Below are 20315 nucleotides of genomic sequence, written 5' to 3'. Positions count from 1 at the left end.
AAGTTAACTAATTACTTGACACGAAACACAAGACATCTTTATTAGTCACATGTACATTGAAACACACAGTGAAATGCATCTTTGCACGGAGTGTTCTGGGGCCAGCCCGCAAGTGTCGCCATGCTTCCGGTGCCAACATAGCATGCTCACAACTTCCTAACTCGTACGTCTTTGGAATGTGGGAGGAAACCGGAGCACCCGGAGGAAACCCACGTAGACACGGGGAGAACGTACAAACTCCTCACAGATAACAGTGGGAATTGAACCTGGGTCGCTGGCGCTGTAATAGCATTATGCTAACCGCTACACTACTGTACATTTTGAAACAATTATAAGTAACACTATATTTGATCATTATTCTGTGCATTGTCACCTTTTCTTATTCAACTGGTTTCAATCCTTCCCACTAATTTATCTGATGCCAATCATACTACTTGTGAAAAGATTTTATATTTCTGGTTTACACACTGAGCATTCACCAAAATGTAGCAGCTTCTTCTAAATGGACAATATGATCAAGGTTTTGAAAAAATTAAATAAGGTTAGTGGCAGCTGGAAAAACAAGTGACAGACTTTTATTATACAGGCTATTGCAAAATGACTCATCTCAATATTCCTCTGAGGAATTTCATGATGGTCATATAAACCCAGCTATTGCCACTTTTGGCAGGCAAATTGACAGCACTTGGATTCAGCTATAGAATTTTCCAAGCTCTGAAGATATCATCACTAAAGATTCAGGATATTTCATATCTTAGCAAGAGATACACAGATTTTCCTCTGACTTATGGTACAATTTTGGTGGGGGGGCTGTCACCCAACACTGCAGCAGAGATTTGCCATTGACCATGAAATCAGTTGTATAACAAATACAAAAAAAAAAGCCAGAATGTGAAGCCAGGAGGAGAATGGCAGGATGACATTATTGTCTGTTGTACACCTTTTGTGCACTAGTAGCACTCTTGCAAAGGTTGCAGGGTGACCTACCACATTTAGCTAACAGTAATGCTGAAAAGATGCCACGCACCACTTCTGCAAGACCTGGTACACCTCGCTATCTATTATATTGAGGCCTACTGGCCAGCGCCAAAGGGGATTCCTTTCCATTAATTGTCACTTATTTCTTCTTAATCCATCTTCCTTCAGTCATTGAAAAGACTGAAAATAAATTCAGATGCCTTTTGAGACTCCATTATTTTCAGGACCACCATCTTGCCAAGGTGCACCCCTTTAAACTTCCATAACACTCCATTGTCCACTTTACTCGTGTGCCCCAGGCTCTCCTTCTCTCAAAAATACTGTAAAATAGTCAGAAATTCAAATACACAGCACTAGCCCGTCATTAAGTGAAAGAAAGCTTATGTTGTCAGGACAGCATTCTTCTTACTCCTGCTTTGTCCGTAAATGCAGACAGACTCTCTGAAAAACTCCACACTAAGTGCAGCAAGTTTAAACACAATTTTTAAAGTGGCATTAACCAATCGTACATGTGACACAAATGTTACTGTGTGCTTGCAGCAGCTGGCCAAAGCTGCTCTGGAGCTTGTGTGAATGAGTTCACCACAGAAAAGTGATCACTATTATGATCATTATAAGCAGCATTTTTCTATTCAGAGGCATTTGAATGACATTGTATATTGTTCAAACCTTTAAAAAAAATGCCAAAATTAGAAACACAGGACACAGAATCTAAAGCAGTAATGAAGAAAATCTTCATTTCTATCTGGGCATCTTGCGTGCTTCTTTTACACTCTATTGGCAGGTCTTATAAACTTCAGTTATGTTTTAGACTGCTTCTATTACAGCCACATGATTGAAATATTTAAGAGATTGAAAAGTACATTGCATAGAATTGATTAAATAATACGACTAGCGTGATGCTTTTTATAGCTCAAAGAAAAGTTGAAGAGAGATATATATGCAATCTCCAAAGGAAGACCAAAATACAGCAAGGTGTCTATTTTGATCTGACAAAGTCAGTAAGTGATACACACTAAGCAATTACATATTAATGCCAAATGCTACAATTCCCTATTGGAGATCTAAATGTTGCTTGCAGCCTTAATGAATTAAACAATGCACAACACTAACAACTTATATTGTAAATTGCCTTTAATTTAGCAAAATACCCCAAGGTGCTTCACAAAATAATTATAAATGTTGAGCCAAATAGATATTAGGACTATTGACCAAAGATTTACCAAAATAAATGGTTCCTTAGAAAAACATTTTTTATTAAAGATCCGGGGTAAATAAAGTGAAAGGTTTTGGGGACAGAATTCTTAAATGTCAGTTCAGGGTGGTTTAAGGCATTCCACCATTATTGGAGGGACAGAGAACTATTGGAGGTTATCAAAAGGAAGCAGAAAGCAAAAGGGGAATTAAACCACAAGAAAAGGCATGGGAATGCAGCCACAGATAAATGGAATAGTCAAATATGAAAGTAGATTTCAAGCAGCAGACAAGCTAAAACAGGAGTGAAAGCAGACAATGCTACGACGACTATAGAGTCTTTAAAATAATCTTGTATTGTTCAGAGTTATTTCATAAAAAGAAAGGGAAATAATCTTCTTGAATGGTAATTTCTGGATATGCCTGTTCAAAAATAAATATTTTAATGTTATCTGTGGCTGGTTCTGACCATTGCAGCATTAGTTAACTTGATATCAAATAGAGTCAGACATCATGTGAACAAGATGCTTGAATACTTAAGCCAGAGACCTTCTCTGTTTCTGTGGAAACCTTTAAGAGAATTTTCAGACAAGTGCCAGAGTTCTTCTGTGGAGAACTGGTAATGTTTAACTCGAACCTGTACTTGAAATTAGTAACCAGGCAACTATGGGTCCCTGTGAATTCAAACAATATAATCATGTAACCAATACCATCTTTTCAGATGGAAAAAAATCCTCTGCAGTTCGTATACTACATTCATTTTAAACATTGCAGGCTCTTGGTAGTCTCTCCTGAGAGGAATTTGTATGTAAGTCAAAGGGAAACTATAATTTGAGTCTGATCGAGATTGTTGTGTCAATGAAAGTGTTCTTGCCAACAGGAGACAGTATTACGCTCTGTATTAATCAGCAAGAAATGGATGGTCATGGAGCTGGGTGGGGGATGGTGTGGTGCTGGATTGTAGGGAGCAGTAACAATCACTTTCATTTCTAAAGGTGGAATGTTCCACTTAATGGTTTAACTATAACACAAATATTAAGATTTCTGCTCATTATCACACTGATTAGGGTGTCCCAGCATTCAAATTACTTGTCAAGGATAGAGAAAACAAACAGGATTTATGGGAACAAATCAAAGATGATGACATTAACATAATAGACCGGCTTCTTTTACAGACTATAACCCTTTGTGTAAAAATTAACTTAAGTGCAAAGGCACCCTCTACTGAGGAGAGTTGGAATTACAACACAGACAGCTTTATTAAATGACTGAACACAATCATTATTTTAAATCTCTGCTACAATAACTGGGATGCTTTAGGTAAACAATAATTTCAATTCACTTATTTTTACACAACAGCCATAAAGAATGTTTTATTATAGTAACAACATACAGACCATTACAATTTTGTTCAGGTAAAGGCAACATAGATTTCACCCTCCTGGCAGGGAGTTGCATGCAATTGGAGTACACTTTGGTGACTTGGACATAAGGGTGCATGCCTTTCCAAACCATTATTTATCTGGTCAGAAAATGTGTGCTGTACATACCCAGAATTCTCATGCTGCTGGACCCCTCACCAATGCCTTTGCTTTCTCCTGACTTGATTATTACTCTGATCTCCCAATCAGCCTCATACCATGCACCCACATTAAGCTTAACCTTATTCAAAACTATACTGCCCATATCTATAGCTGGGCATTGCAGCAAGTAAACAGCAGAAGTTAATGTCCATGGTGATTTCTGATGTTAAAAAATGGCAATAATAACTGAACAATGGCCCCAAATCAAATCTATACATGTTGCAACAATGTGAGAGACACAAAGACCAATCAGTTCCCAGGGTTCATTCTTTCATATGGACAATTTTCATGATTATATATTCTACCTAACCTATTTGAAGCACTGTATATAAAAACTGGCTTGAAGATGAATTAATGTGGACTTCTTTCAGAGCTTGTCAATTAAAGTTGCAGAGCACTAATCTAACTTTACGACTGACATTATTCAAATAGCAGACTTGATATTGATATTCCACAATAATGGCAAGCATCCTGGTCTGTAAGGAATTTCACTCTTAGAGTGCATCCCAAACATTAAATCTTTCAATGTTATTTTTGAATAAATTTTGTTAATATTTTCATGCAATTAAGCCACAGATTCAAACTTTCCCAAATATCTGCTACATTGTGGTCTCATTGGATTGCAAAATGTTAAAGGAAATTATTTCGATGATACCAGTTTTGGTTACTGCCTCAGAAAATTCAGTAAGGGTATAGACCTTGAATCATAGTCTGAGCTGCCATGAGTAATAAGTGACAAAATCAGTCAAAATTTATTAAAAATCCATTATGAAGGGCACAAGGCTTGGCTTTTGGTTATGCATGAGAATCATGTGGATTGGTGGTGCCACAAGCTCAGGTTTCCTGTGATAAATGGACATTGAATATAACACAAGGGCACACTTAAAGAAAAAAGATAATTTGCAATTTCAAAAAATAGTGTGAATATTTCATTTCAAGTACAGCCCAGTGCAAGGTAACAGGAACTTCATCAGGAAGTATCTGCAACATATTGAGGATAGCTGAGCTTAATTATTCTGTGCCATCTGGTGATCCATATCTTTTGTGTATATCTGACAAACCATTGACATTGAATCGAAATCTTGCGTGAATTGCTCCACCACTATCCATGTTTGTAATATTGTTTGTAATATAGGGAATGCAGACTAGTCTGTATCAAAACAGTTGAAAATAATTTGAACTGAGATAATATGCTAGTAGAATAGGAAAACATTTGTCAGAAATGAAAGTGCATTTTATTTTATTCCCTTTTGTATATCTAAAAATGGTAGCAAAGCCTAATTAAAACCGATAAATATGATATGAGCTAACAAGCTGAGATTAAAAGCAACAATTTACAATGAGAAGCACAACAGCAAATCACAGTTGTCTGGCTGCTAGGATCCCATCCAAACTGTAGAGCAATGGTCACCTGAACATTTGGGCCAGGCTCTTGGCCACCTCCCTGACCCAGCAGGATTTCATAATCCCGAGCAAGCTCCATTAGATGGTGTGAGTCAGGGAAGGAGTTGGGTTGAGCAGTTGTTGATTTGGCCTGAGGCAACTTAACAGAAAGAAATTTTTCCAACAGCATGTCCTCACCTATTTCACTTTATCCAAATGGTAACTGGGCACTTTTGGGCAGGCTGCTATTTAAGCCAAACAACATGCAGTTTAGTTCATCAGGTATATGTGTCAATTCACACCACTGCATACAATATTATTCATACACATAGAATAAGCACAAATGGCATCATCTTTATTTCCATAACTGTTCTCCAGACAAAGTAATTTCAAACATAGAATAATTTTGTCACAATAATGTCAATACCTTTCTGAGTCACCAGAGGGCGCTGCCCACTTTGGTTTAGTATTAAAATCATCAAGACATAAATCAGTCTTGTTTTGGAGCACCAGTTAGATGTACTAAGGGAAGTTTCTGAAAATGGGGATTTGCAGAAAATAAACAATCTACTTTATGCAAACTGTTGAACTTTACTTTGAATTGAACGTCTTGCTCATCCACATAATTGGATATAGAGCACCCTGAAGCAGTCAGAAGATGCAAATAAATGTCTTCTCCTTCAGAAATAATCAACAGAGATGAAGGCTACAATGCTGAGTTGATTGCAGTTTTACCTAGGGAGACTGGGTGACAGCGCATGGTGGGTGAATTTTCTCATTGTTTCTTCCACTCAGTCACACCATTTCAGAATCAGAATCAGAATCAGGTTTATTATCACTGACATATGTTGTGAAATTTGTTGTGTTGTGGCAGCAGTAAAGTGCAAGACATAAAGGCATAAAAATAAAAATTACTTTTTAATTTTTAAAAATTAAAAATAAAATCATTTTCCCACGGTCTCTGTGCACAAACTGCACACACCTCCTGATATTGAGGTAACACTGTGAAAGAGTAAGAGCTTTTGATCACATGTGTAGAGATTTTTTGGTGCATGGCCAGTGATGGTAATAAGACTGCACAGTCATATAGGAATAAAATGAAGGGGCACGGTGATAGTATACTTGGATAATACTGGCAGTTCACTGGGCTGGAAGTTGTGGTGCCAATAGTGCACTGGGTTAGATGGCTGTTTTCCAGTGTGTCAATGACTGTAGCAAACTTCAAGGCCTCAAGGACCCAAGGTCTTGTGTGTTACTGAAATGAAAATGCACTTAATCTTTTGAGTGCAGAGCATGTGAAAGAAAATGTGATCTCTGGCACTGTTGCTGCTTATGGGTGGTTAGGGGACTGAAAGGGCTGGCTGTTGGATAGCCAATTAGGATCAAGGAGGTCATGTCAGCTATCAGAGTATGGAGTTCAGTATCAGGGGCAAGTGGTCTTTGGGAGGCAATAGCAGGGGCACAGGGTGTGATAACGTAAATGATAGAAGTTATCCAACTTACCACACTGGGAACTTGATCTGTCACTGTGCTAATGAAAGCTTGGTCGTCAATAGGTTGACTACTGTTGTTCACAAGATAAAGTCTTCAATTTCTCCCGCAACATTCCAAAAGGAGTTATTATGCCAAAGGTACATTCCTTTTTTTAAACAGTTGTTTGAGAAGTAATAAAGGGGAGAAAAATAATTTTGGTAAAAGTGCAAAATATTATGGAGGCGGATCATTCCTATATGTTACACTATGCTCAATGCTGTTTTCCAGTTAGTGAAAAGGAATCTTGGGTGGGTGTGAAATGGTGATGGCTGAAGCTGAATTTCACTGAATCTCCCACAGATAGGAAGGTAAACCAGGATATTGCAGACTCAGGCCAACATCACTGAGGCCGAGGTCTAGGGTTGGGTGGAGATGGGGAAGGAAAATGTCTATATATAAGCACAGTTCTGGAGACCAGATCTTACATAATTATACTTTTTTTAGTTTTTATTTCACAGGATAGAAGCAGACTCCAAGAATAGAAATAGTTCACTTGCCCCTGAATAGGATTAATCTTCCCATTTCACGCAAATGTTCTCAGATGTTTCCGTGCTCCTTAAATCCTAATCGGCATTCATTCAGCCGATGGTTTTTAATATTGTGTTCATTGACGCTCACTGTAAGGGCATCAACTAACGGCTCAGATTGCACATTCTTGACTACTTACTCGCCAGTCATTCTCTTCATGGTGGTCTTGCTATTTAAGTACAATGAGTGGATGATTTAATAAGGGTATGTAGGAGGTAGGGAAACTGCACAAGGTATTAGCCAGGCAGGTCTTATTTCAGGCTTTCACAGCTCAGAGCAGAGAGTTTTTGGAAAAGGGAAAAGGAAGGTTATAACTGGGAACGGATGCTTCAGTAGTCATATTTAGTCCACGCAACAGGAATGGGTCAGATGCACAGTGGGTCCCTGGGAGGAAGTTGTGTTCTTGCCAACATTAGTAACTGGCTCAATGGACAGTGGAGGGGAGGGGAGACACTGCCAGAAATGCTAATTATCTTCAGGCCATCCATTACCTACAGATGTCCTTATTTAAAAATTGAAAGTTCACCTCAGCATTTCTCAGACTCCCTCAGCCAGCTCAGAGGATGTCTGGAAAATTAATTAATCTCAGAAAAGCACCAGTGATCCAAATAGATGCAGGAAATCTGAATCAATAACAGAAACTGCAGAAAACAACATTTGAAGGGGGAGAAACAGTTCAACGATTCAGATCAATTACCTTCCATCAAAACTGGGCACTGATAGGAATAAAGCAAGTTTTAAAATGAAAAGAGGAAGGAAGAGAGAACAGAGGGCAGGTCTCTGAATGGGCAAAAGGCAGGAGATATAAAGTGACAAAAGGGGTGATGTCACAAGATGAAAGAAAATGGTAATGGGAAACAAAAGGTCAACATGTAAAAGAGGAATTCAAAGTGAATGCTGGATATCTGACATAAAAATGCCAGAAATGCTAATTATCTTCTGTGTTAAATCCAAAAGACTGTGCTTGGTTGGAAGGTCAACTGAGATTAAATGGCTGCAGGTTTGCAATTAAGGAAGCACCCCAGGCTGAAAAAACTGAAATGATAACACCACCAATCAATAAGAAACCCAGCTTCTCCCACCTCTGGTTCTGCTCTACGCAAGTAACCCTGGCGTAGAGCTCCTGAGTTTACCACAAACTACATGGTTGCATCATTAGATGCTAAATTCATGGTGTTTGGGTTGGCATAGGGATTTCCAGTCCCACTCCCCAGCTTCTATTTGATCCAACCATTCATAGCCTTATCGACTCTGTGGGAAAATTGCTGCCTTGTATTAAATGTATAAAGATCAGCCAACCTTCGTCTTAAATGATCTGAATCGCACACAGTGACTATTGGCAACCCTGCCAAGGGTGGTGAAGTCAATGTGGGAGTGAGATGGAAAATCAAACTGACCAGAAGCTCAGGGTCACATTTGAAAACTAGATGTAGTTGATCTGCACACCAATTATCCAATCTGCATTTGGTCTCCATGCAGAAGAGATCACAGAAATATATGCAATTATATCACTGGTTCCAATAATTCATAGCCTTTGGTGGTAGTTGGCTAAAATAATTGTTTTATAAATGAACTAAGAGAAAGCAGGCCATAATAAAGCAGCCACATTCAGCAATCAGTGTAGTTCACCAGACTGCAGTTGTAGCAGGTTATACATGTATTAGAACAGAAAAAGATAAAAACATTTGCATTTATATATTTCATGCCCTTTCAAAAATTCCTAAAAATGCAATAAAGTACTTTTGTAGTGCAGTCACTGATGGAAAGAAGAAAACATGGCAGCCAACATGCCCAGCAAGAACCCACACAAGCAGCAATGTGATCATGAACAAATAATCTTTCTTTATATGCTTGTTGAGGAATATGTATTGACAAGGTCACCTGGAGTTATTAATGCCAGTGGACCTCAGACTCTCAGTTTGACATCACTTCGAATGCTACCTCTGCCAGTGCTACACTGGCGTGTCTATCAAGATCCCGGTGCTCAAATCTCTGCAGTGAAACTGAGTGTAGAATCCTCAGAATCAGAAATGAATGTGCTCCTTTTATCAATGAAGTGCTATAATAATAAATGTGTACCATTGTAATGCTAGCATTTTACCCTCGATATGCAATGCATATCAGTCTGGTTCAATGTAACAGACTGGTGAAGATTACAATCTGAGAAGCAGTTACTTTTACCAAAGTTATTTTGATCTTATAGTTTATCACTAAGAAGTTAAAAATCACAACTGTAAATAGCAAGTATAATTTCTATAGGCAAAGAATTGCATTTCACTGTGTGTTTCAATGTACATGTGACTAATAAAGATATCTTAATTTACTTTTCATGATTTTAAAAAATGATTTATGTTCTTCCCTTGAACAATTTGGTTATTTAGATTAATTCTTACCACAGGTATATTTCAATTAAAAGATGTTACATCAGAGGGAAAGATAAATGAACCCCTAAAATCTACTATTGCGATACATATAGCACAGCTTAAAGAGGTAAGAAGATGAATTAATTTCAAGGCATCAAAACATTGTACATTCCAACAGGTCAAAGGTTTCATATTTTCCAGTCTTCCATATTCCAGCTTAAGTGTCGTCAAAAGGTAGTGCATGAAAAATTGTTATAAGAATGACAAGAGTTTGATCAATTTGGTAATTTGCCTGGGAGGCAAAAAAAAGATTTCTAGCTATTAAAGGACTGGTTGGGATACAGAACTCAAATAGATGGTAAAGTAATTCTGGAGACAAGAAATGGATTCAGTGGGTCATTGTCTGCACAGGATGAAAATATGGAAGTGTTGCTGCATGAAGATGGCTCCCTTCGGCGAAGCATTTCTGCAGCCTACCTCCTGAGGGTAGTAGAGCAGGGAGGTAGAAAGTCTGAGAAGAGAGGTGGCTTTGACACTTACTTGCTTTAATGATTGCTTATCATTTGAAGGGGTGGTTAGAATATTTCTTGGTTTCAATTGACCTTGAAAGCTAAAACAGAGATGTCTCATTAATCTTGTGAGTACTTTTACTAATTATCTCATTTCTCAAATTTGCTAGCAATTAGCCAGTTTCTTTGAGATTTTCTGCAACATATGGATTACACTAAAATGAATATGCTAATCAATGCTGACACAAAATCCTTGAACACCTAATATTAGCATTATCTGCAATCTCTAGAAAACTTTTAATAACAGGATTTTTTAATTTAAACGATTTTGATTGGTTGAATTCAATGAGAGACGTTAGAAGACAAATTAAAGCAAAAATCCTTAAATTATTTAAAGATTGTACAGAGATCCATTAATAAAGTGCAAACTTGGATTTTTACAGCCTGGCCTCATCCTATCTCTGTGACCCACAATACTCCAAACCCTTTAGCCTAAAAATTGTACATAAAAAACAATGCTATGCTTGTTGTGCCCATCTGGAACCTGGACCAGAAACTTCCTGTCATAATTCACTTTAATTCTAATGTAATTTCCCTGTCAAATTTCCCTCATATGAAGACACCATCAATATGTGTGGCGCCCAATATTTGCTTAATGATAGAAATTGAATCAAGGTGTCATGATTTACAATTGTCATTAATTCAGTTCAACAAGAGTATATCACACTGAAAGTAGCAAAATTTAAAGTATTCCCTGGCATATGATTTCTGTGTGTTGAAAACCATCCCAGCAGCCTTCAGGACAGATCTGGGCTGTTGTTCACTGATCCTTTGATCCAAGCCCCATTGCTTCATGCCAGAGACAGCCACTGAATGATCTTCCATTTCCTATGAATCAGCATGGAAATGCCATTGCTGCTGTCTGCCTAACAAGAAGCAGTACCTACGAAAAGCACAGGTCAGGCCTTAATGTCTTTTGAAGCATTAAAGCCCAGTAATAATTTCTTAAAGCACAATGGTGCAGCTAATAGAGCTGCTGCCTCACAGTTCCAGTGACCTGGGTTCAATTCTGGCCTCTGGAGCTGTTTATATGGAGATTGCATGTTCTCCCTGTTAACGTGGGGGTTTCTTTCACATCCCAAAGATGTTTGGGTTGGTTGGTTAATTGATCAGTGTAAATTGTCCCTAGTGTGTAAGTAAGTGGTAGAGTCTGGGGGGGGGGGGGGTGGCGAGTTGATGGGAGAATAAAACGGGATTAGTGTAAACGAATGCTGAATAGTGGGCTGCAGGAATCTCTCCATTCTCTAGGATTCTACAGATGTCCCAATTTTGCAATTTCTTAGTGACTTCCAGTTTGGCTTTAGGGCAAAATATGGCAACCATTTAGCACAACAAAATTGGGTACCATCTAATTTATACTAATTTATCTGCAAAATTTGTCTGTTTAGCACATGTACACAAGGAGTGGCAAATCATTCCCTTATAGCTGTCCCAGCTAATGCCTGCCTGATGTCTGCAGAATGGATAGACTATGTTGTCAATACTTGTAAAACATTAATATGATACTGGTTGCCAATTGACCCCAATTAAGCCACTACCACCATGTGCTAATTTCACAGAGTTTAACACCCATTCAGGAATGCAAAGCACCTTGGGCTAGAGCTAAATAAAGGAGCAAATACCTGCAAGTTAATTAGTGCTTCATTTTTATTGACTTTTGTTTCAACTAAATTAGTTTAGTTCTACTAGAATTCTTGAGAATTTAGAACATTTGTAGGATTGTCAAGCCAGGTGCTGAGAAGTGTTAACTTAAAAGCTTCTACAACAACCAACTGCAAATAAACATGGGTCCATTAGTAGCCATTACCCCTAAAATACCACAGAACAGGGAGGATGAACAGAGGGTACATACAAACAAGCTGCTAGAAGAGGCAGGAGGTGGCGAGTGATGGATTGACTATAAACCATTTCCACTTTGACTTATGGAAATAATTGTCCTGTATTCATCTCATGAAGAAACAATGTGTAAAGCACTTGTGATTTACCAGGGAAATCTCACAGACATATGCCCGTGAAGGTAGCAGTTACTATCAAATTTTACACATCAGGTTTCTTCTTTGTTGGATCAGGAGATATCTGCAACATATCCCAATTGTTACAGTTCATTTTCCCTTGCAAATTGCAAATCTGTAGCAGGCAAAATCAGCAAATGGCTTCTCCAGGATTATACGCTTCTCAGTTATTCAGTGTGCCACTGATTGCACCCACGTCACTGAGAGTCATACAGCACAGAAACAGGCCCTTCGGCCCAACCTGTCCATGCCAACCAAGATGTCTATCCAAGCTAGTCCCATTTGCCTGCATTTGGCCCGAATCCTTCTAAACCTTTTCTATCCATGTACCTGTACAACTTCCTCTAGAAGCTCATTCCATATACCCACCAGCCTCTGTATGAAAAAGTTTTCCCTTAGGTCCCCTCTAGTTTTAGACCACTACTCTGGGAAAAAGCCTGTGACCACCCACCTTACCTACACCTTTCATGATTTTATTATAAGGTCATCCCAAAGCCTCCTATACTCCAGGGGAAAAAGTCCCAGCCTATCTGGCCTCTCTTTATAACTCAAGGCCTCCTGTGCTGGTAACATTCTTGTGAATCTTTTCTGCACCCTTTCCAGTTTAATGACGTCCTTCCTAAATGCGGGTGACCAGAATTGAACATAATACTCTAAGTGTGGTCTCATCATTGATTTGTATAGTTACAACATGACGTTCCAACGACTGTACTTAATGCCCTGACTGACGAAGGCAAGCGCACCAAATGTCTTCTTCACCATGCTGTCTACCTGTGTTGCCACTTTCAGGAAACTATGTACCTTTACCCTCAGTCTCTCTATTCTACAACACTGTCCAGGGCACTGCCAGTTACTGTGCAAGTCCTGCCCTGGTTTAACTTACCAAAATGCAACACCTCACACTTGTCCGAGTAGGTTACCAAATATCAAGTTAGAGATGTACCACACCCTCAAATGTTCAATTGTTGTGTCACCTTACTGAATTCAGTCATATTGAGACAGTCCACTATAACATCAATATTTTAGCCTCAACTTTAAAAAAAGGTGACAAGTGCTATCCTTTGAAATATGGCAATCAAGGGCAGCCTGCAGATAACGATTGCTGCTCTACTACATGAAAATGTAATAGAGCAGACCATTGACCAATTCTGCTGTCTGCATTGGTCTGAAGGGACCCAAGGTACTTGGTGTATTGGGTTTGGAGATTTGTTGTAGATGCTGCATGCAACACAATCTAACTATAATGAGGACTCAGCCCTCAACACTAGCTTAATGCAAGCAGCTATGGAATAGGAGGTGGTGATACTAGAGGGGAAAGAGCAGGAAGAAGAAAAACAAGAAGAGAAGCTGACACTACTTGACGTCCCCTTTGTGTTCATGTTGACAATGGTGTCAAATGCAGAAGTGCACAATGCTAAACTAAGTGACACCACAAAATAACATTCCAAACCATGCAAACCTAATACATTAAAACATAGCAAAAAACATATTAAAAAATCAACTACTGATCCTTAGAGTCTGCCTTCGTGCCTTTATTCTGCATGCCTTTCCCTGTCCTGGTGTTCTTCCAGTGGCTATCTTAAACTGGCACCAATCTCTCCTAAAATGGTGTCCTTGCTCAGATCCTCATCAACTTTGTAGCACAATTTGTGTCTGCTGGACACTACAGACATGATAATGAGCATGCAACACAAAGTTTGCAAGCTTCCTGTTCTGGTTTGAACAAACATCATATCCTATTTTCCAACATCGTGAACCTTACCTATTTTCTCTGCTCCTTGCCTACTTGCACAATCAAAAGATTTCCTCCGTCACTGGGAAATGTGTCTCAAGACACAGAGGCCATCATTGTATGGAATTCACTCCTTAAACTCCTTTGACCATTCTTAAAATCCACCTCTCTAATCAAGCTTTTGGTTCCTTATGATAACTACATCTTTGATGCCTGTCACTCTGATTATATATTTGAGAAGAACCTTGGGATGATTTTCTATATGAAAACTCCAGGGCAATATAATTGCAAGCTATCATTGTGTTTAATCCTTGGTCTTGTCAGCAACTCCACAGTGGAAGTCTATGCACAATTTATTTTAGTTTCTAAAGTTGGATACCTTAGTTGAATACATATACAAGGATAGATGGTATATCCACACATATCCAGCAAGGGGCACATTCTTGAGAAGGAGTAAACTGTTACCTGTCATGATGCTGTTTGATGCTTCACGATAACACAAAATAGAAAAATACTAACACATACCTCACAAAGTCAACATGAAGAAACATACACCCAAACAGAGGCAAAAAGAAGTACCATAATGTAATGGTCAAAGTGTTCAGGTGAGGATCCACTTCAGTAATGAACATTCATAAAATATACCACATTAATTAGTTTGGAAATGTAGGATCATAAAAATTCTGAAATGAGCTTATAATTTCTCATGGAAATGCTGCAAGACTTCTGCTTCTCAAGTTGGCACCTACTTGGTGTAGGCTGTATTTCCATCCCCAAATTCACTAGTTTCTGCTGAGCTATCATAATTCCATAATTATTTATAATGCTTTCTATAAGATTTCCTTCACCTATTGTGTTTTGCTGGAGACAAAGGCCCAGCAGTGGACTTTGTTATTAAAACAGAAAATGCTGGAAACACCCACTGTACAAGAGGTCAGGCAACATGCATCAGATGAAGGGTCTTGGATCTGAAGCATTAATTCTGTTTCTCTTTCCACAGATGTTGCATGACCTACTGAGTGTTTTCAGAATTTTCTGTTTTTAGTTCAGATTTTCAGCATGTATAGTTTTTTTTGTATTTCATTCACATGTGCACCTTGTTTTCAACGTTCATGTGAAGTGAATGAAAGGAAACAAATAGTAGTACTTATTAAAATGCAACATGCATTGGCGGACACATTTTAAGGGACTAGGTAGTAAAGTAAGGTCAGAACTGGGCCAAGCATAAATCCCAACAAATGTCCACCACAGCCCATTCCTGATTTTCCAGAATATTACCAGGGTTTCACGTAAAAAGTCTCAGTAGCAAAAAAATGGAATTTTTCAGAGCAATAATAAATGGTTCACTTAATAAATCTGTACCAGCTCCTAAAAAGAGTTTTTCACTTAGCACAGTCCCCTTCTGTTTCCCTAATCTCTAAGATTTTCCAACTGAGTTAGATCTCATTTTCTCTTTGTTCTTCAGCAGCAATACTTAGATTTATCCAGAAAACAAATGAATCCCTTAATTTGGCAGAATGCCGTTTTGCAGCAGCAGCAGCTTCTTACACTAGAAGATAATAGTGGATTTCAATGGATTTCAACCACTAACTAAAGATGCGCTCTGTGTCCCGGGAGTTTAAGGGTTAAATTTTCACCAACGCACAGACACAGGCAACAGCTTTTCACACACACCAAATGTGCTTTCGTCAGTGTGGAAGCCATGGCGGAGGAACCCTGCAGACAATCTTCAACTCAAATCGGAAAATCATTGAACCTACGATGCATGATCTATATATAAACACAATCTGAGTCAGCTAGTAAAAATAAATCTGAGCTACACTCAGTCAGATTTAATGGGAATAGTTTTTCAATTTATATTTAAATTTCTTACAAGAATTTCAACACAATTACAATCAAGGGGTTGGTCTCTGCTGTCAAGCAAATTAGCAGAGAAGAATGGAAAGAAGAGAACGTAATCAGAAATCAACAAATTACACAATAAGCAAATTTCTAAGGCTTGATTTTCTTTATCTGAAGACACGCTGGTCAATGCTCCAACCCAGCCATGACTGCCTCTGCTGTTTTCACTCAGTTGGTACAACATTCCCATTGTTCTTTCCAACCTCCTCCTCCTCTACAATTTAAAACTCGTTTGATTTCAAACTTTTCCTTGTTCTGATGCAAGATTCACCCTTTAACATTAACTTTGCTCCTCTATCCACGGATGCTGCCTGACCTGCTGAGGATTTCCACCAGTTTATTTCAAGTTTCTTTGAAATTATATACTTTCAATGTTCAAAGTTTTTGAACGTCAATCTCATTTGGGATCAATACATACGTATCAAATGCCCAGGAATTTGTTACATTCCTCAGTAGGAGTACATTAATGCATACCTAAGGAGATATTGAAGTTGTAGAGGATGTGTACAAGCCAGTGGATAAGCTCATATCATATCAGCAACCGTGTCAAGGATTTTATCTACACCATAATCATGATAATATCTAAAGATGAATTAAGCACTGAATATTTTTGATTGAGAGGATGTTGTATTATTGGAAATAACAAGAGTTGTTTGAATGCATGCATTTGTTTTGATTTCAAAACAGGAAGAAACAACTTAATGCAAACTACATATCTAAAATATGTTGATGAAAGGCTTAAGGACAATTAAAAAACTCCAACATTAGTCTAGTTACACGAGGCAAGGTTCCCATTATTAATAGTAAAGCACCTATTAGTCATATTCTAATGGAGGAATATTATATAGGGTTTCTTCTCACCAATTAAAATTTTCACTGTATGCAAAGTGAGATGTATAACACTTATGTCATTCCTTTGCCTTGTTTATTTGAGAATCTGCATCATTAGAATATGGAGTATATACGTTTTAACTTTGATGTGCTAGAAATTAGGTAGTGAGGGTATGTAGGTACAAATTTATGGGAGACCTGATTTTATCATCAACAACACTTATTGGATGGCTGCAACACCATCAACAGATCAGGACTGGGGTTCCCAATGAATTAGGCAGAAAGAGGGCAAAGATGTCATGCAATTCAATATCAGTTCAATATTTAATGGCATATTACAAATAATACATTTGATGGCTCCTGGAGAAGGAGCGAAGATCTGCCAGTCATGCTCCCACATTCACTAATACCTTGCTGGGTGTTACATTGGGGGCTGCAGGGGTATGTGGGGAGATTGTATACCCTAGTGATGAGACAGAGACATGCAACAGACACCCTGAATGTTTGTCTGGAAACAGAGCGGAAACCAACATCAGGGATGTGATCACTCATTCTCAGATTCAAAGCTATAAGCAGCATAATACCTCAACAGTTGTGGAGAAGAGAGAAAAGTAGCACATCCACCTAGATCCCAATGAATGCATAGTTTACCTACAGATTTCCTCAGTTATCTATCTGTCTGCTGCTGGCATTTAAACTCTTTAAATAATGTCATGCCTTTCCCTTGTTGTCTCCACCCATTCATAAATTGAACACATGCCATCTTTGTCACTTGTTCATCTTTTTCTTTCCTTTTTATGGAGGGAAAGAATACCTAACACTTGGGAGTGACAAAGGACTGGAATTGACCTTCCAGGCTTTGCAACAGGCAGCCAGCTAATATCAGCAGAGGCAGCAGCCCTGGATGTAACCTGTACAACTGAATCTTGCCCATCTGAGATAGGGAGATGGGGGTTTTCATAGCTGCCTGGTAGGATAATTCTGTCTCATCCAGACGCATTACATTCAATGCTCATCTGGACCAAGTATCAGCAGCTAGCAAAAAATGATGAAGAATAAAAAAAACTTACGAATTTTTACATTGAAAATTCTAATTGATAACTTCTCTGACTGAGCCTTCACTTGTGCTCCAAGATGCTTAGAAGAATAATGGGGACATCTCCTCAGAAGAGGTCACACACTGATAAGTTGTTCATGCCATCCACTGACCAGCTCAGATCTCATACCTTGGTGAGGGCGTTAAGACACAAAGTTGTATTTTCACCTTGTGTCTCATGTATCGTAAGTGAGTAAGAGCAGATGGTGGAGACAGAAGCTGCAGTGCCAAGTCCATGTCCAAGGACACTGGACTGCAGGCTATTGCTAGCTCGACCTGAGGGGCTGCAGACCACAGATTTTTTCTGGAACAGCAAAGAGAGTGCGAGATGCTGGCAGGCATTCCAGCAAAGAGACTGATGAGTCAGTTTTAAACACAAGAGGTGTGGTGTCACAAACACCCTCACCATGGTGTCTTTATTTGTGGAAAATGTGATCACCTATATAAAACATGAAAAGCAGCAATCAATGAATTCATGAAGGCATTCACTGAGAGCTTCACAAAGGTCACTTTGACAGAATTAGTCATATTAGCCTTGGCTGACCAATCACCTACTTCACTGCAAGAGTATTTGTAGCTCAGTGCTTACAGGGGACTTTGGGAGGGTTATGAGAGGGTGACAGGGGACATGGAAGTGAGGGCTCCATTTTCTCATCTACTGTTCACTGCCACTTCTCCTTACTCCCATCAGTATTCCAAAGACCTAATCTTCCCCTGCACCGGAGCAGCTTCATCAGGCAATGAAGAGGTCCTCGAGGTATAAACACAGAAGGATATCAGCCAAGGGATTCTCAGGTATTAGTGTTTAATTATGAGTAGCCTGTACATCTGCCTCTGCAGAGGTTGCATCAAGTAGGAGTACTGGAAAGAAGAAAAATTTGTTATGGTTCAAAAGGTATTATATTTTACACAATGGGTTTTGATTTTCCAATAAATTTACACATTAAAATAAATTTCTGACATTATTTTTGGGTTTGCAGCATTATGTTTGTTGAATGGCAATGTGGCAATACGGATCGAACAAGAATTTTATGGGACTATTGGTGGAAGGGGACAAAGCATAGAGAGGTTGGCATCTGGGTTTCTGAACTGAAATGCTGTCTATTTACCCTCTGTGCAATGCACAGTCCCCTGTCATGTGCAGCTGCCATTCCTGAGCCTCTTGTTGTTATCCAACCTATTCTTCCTTGAGATCCCACTGTACTGCTACATGGGCATCATTCTTTATGAAGAATTCATAGAGACCTATTAATAGCAGTAAGCAAGTGAGCAAATTAGGGTTGAGGTTGAAAATAAACAATGGAATTGACAAAGTTCATACCAAATCCTCTCAAAATTTTCTCCAAAATTTGCTAAGAGCCAACAGAGGTTCTGCAAAAGTTTTTCACAGGAGAGGGAAGAAGCTGCCATATTTTATTGCCAGACTAACTTGTCAGTTCCACAGCCTTGTCCAATGCCACTCCACATGAGTCACAGTATAATGACGGCAAATTCCAGGATCTTGGAAAACCTACCCTCCAAGAGTTGAATTCAAAATCTGCAATTAAGCTCACCATTATTAATTGATTTAACATATTTAAATTGGGTATCTATGTCTTCCATGAGGACTTCCAAATTGTTGCCTTAGGTTAAATCCAGTGTGAGCAGAGTCATGTAGAGTTCCCACCATCAACCTTTCTTAATCCTCTACAAAACAAACCTGAACTCAGGTGGTCAACCCACCCCTGGCTCCATACTGTAAATAAAATGCAGTTTAGACTGGATTGTCATTTTGCTGAATAATTCAAGAGATTTGATTTCACGTTATCCATCATATTGTTATTACTGGGTACTTTTAAACATCTAAAAGAAATTAATTCTTCATCAAGGTTATTCAAAATCACCATAATACTTTCCAATTCATGGGGACAAAAATGTTCAACATATTAGGAGAAAATGTAGGACAGGGGACTGAGAAACTATTATTGCAATCCCACTTGGTCTGAAAGAATGCAGGCAATTTTCTAGCCACATTTTTTCAGTTCATCATTCAGGCACTCCTTGGGGGCAACTGTGACTTCAGTGAGTGTTATTCAAGGAATCTGTTCCCACACCTACTGATATTCTGTTCATTCATTCGAATGGATGGAACATCAAGGTTTGCTAGTTCAAAGAAAGCTTACACAGTAATTATGCTTACACAAGTGTAATTATGTTTACACGGTATATGAAAATGAGAGATTTTCTATGTATCCCCAGTTTGAACTCTACATTAATTCTGCTTAAAGTACACAATAAAGATGAGCACATTTTCCAAATGTGAGTTTTGGAAATTTAACATTTTAGGAAAAGGATTTCTTAATCATGTGATAACACCCATTCTAACCCCAACGTTAAATCTATGCTTACATTTTACATTTATATTGCCCCATCCATTCCTAAAAAAACTGATGTATTTCAATGTTTTCAAAAACTATGAGAATATTATAGAAATATAAGATACAGCAGAACTTCTCTCATATACTTGCTGCTTTCTTAAATGAGCTGAATAATAAACACATTCTTAAATCATCCATTGTTTAGATTTTAATGCTGCTTATGTAGTTGTTGGCTTTTCGTGGATTTCATGGAT

General features: G+C 38.5%; 1 protein-coding gene and 1 long non-coding RNA gene across 2 annotated transcripts in view; one reads left to right on the top strand and one right to left on the bottom strand.

The window, feature by feature from the left end:
• The window catches only part of synpra (synaptoporin a), a 257466-nt gene that overhangs the window by 174646 nt on the left and 62505 nt on the right, over positions 1-20315 (bottom strand). The window lies entirely within an intron of this gene.
• Positions 6705-18497, top strand: LOC127571982 (uncharacterized). Its single transcript, XR_007956542.1, has 3 exons — positions 6705-6769; positions 9598-9689; positions 18396-18497. It is a non-coding gene; the product is annotated as an uncharacterized LOC127571982 (long non-coding RNA).

The sequence above is a fragment of the Pristis pectinata genome, chromosome 6 (assembly GCF_009764475.1).
Source record: "Pristis pectinata isolate sPriPec2 chromosome 6, sPriPec2.1.pri, whole genome shotgun sequence".
Lineage (NCBI taxonomy): Eukaryota > Metazoa > Chordata > Chondrichthyes > Rhinopristiformes > Pristidae > Pristis > Pristis pectinata.
Note: the sequence above shows the minus strand (reverse complement) of the source record. Positions and strands in the feature narration are given on the sequence as shown.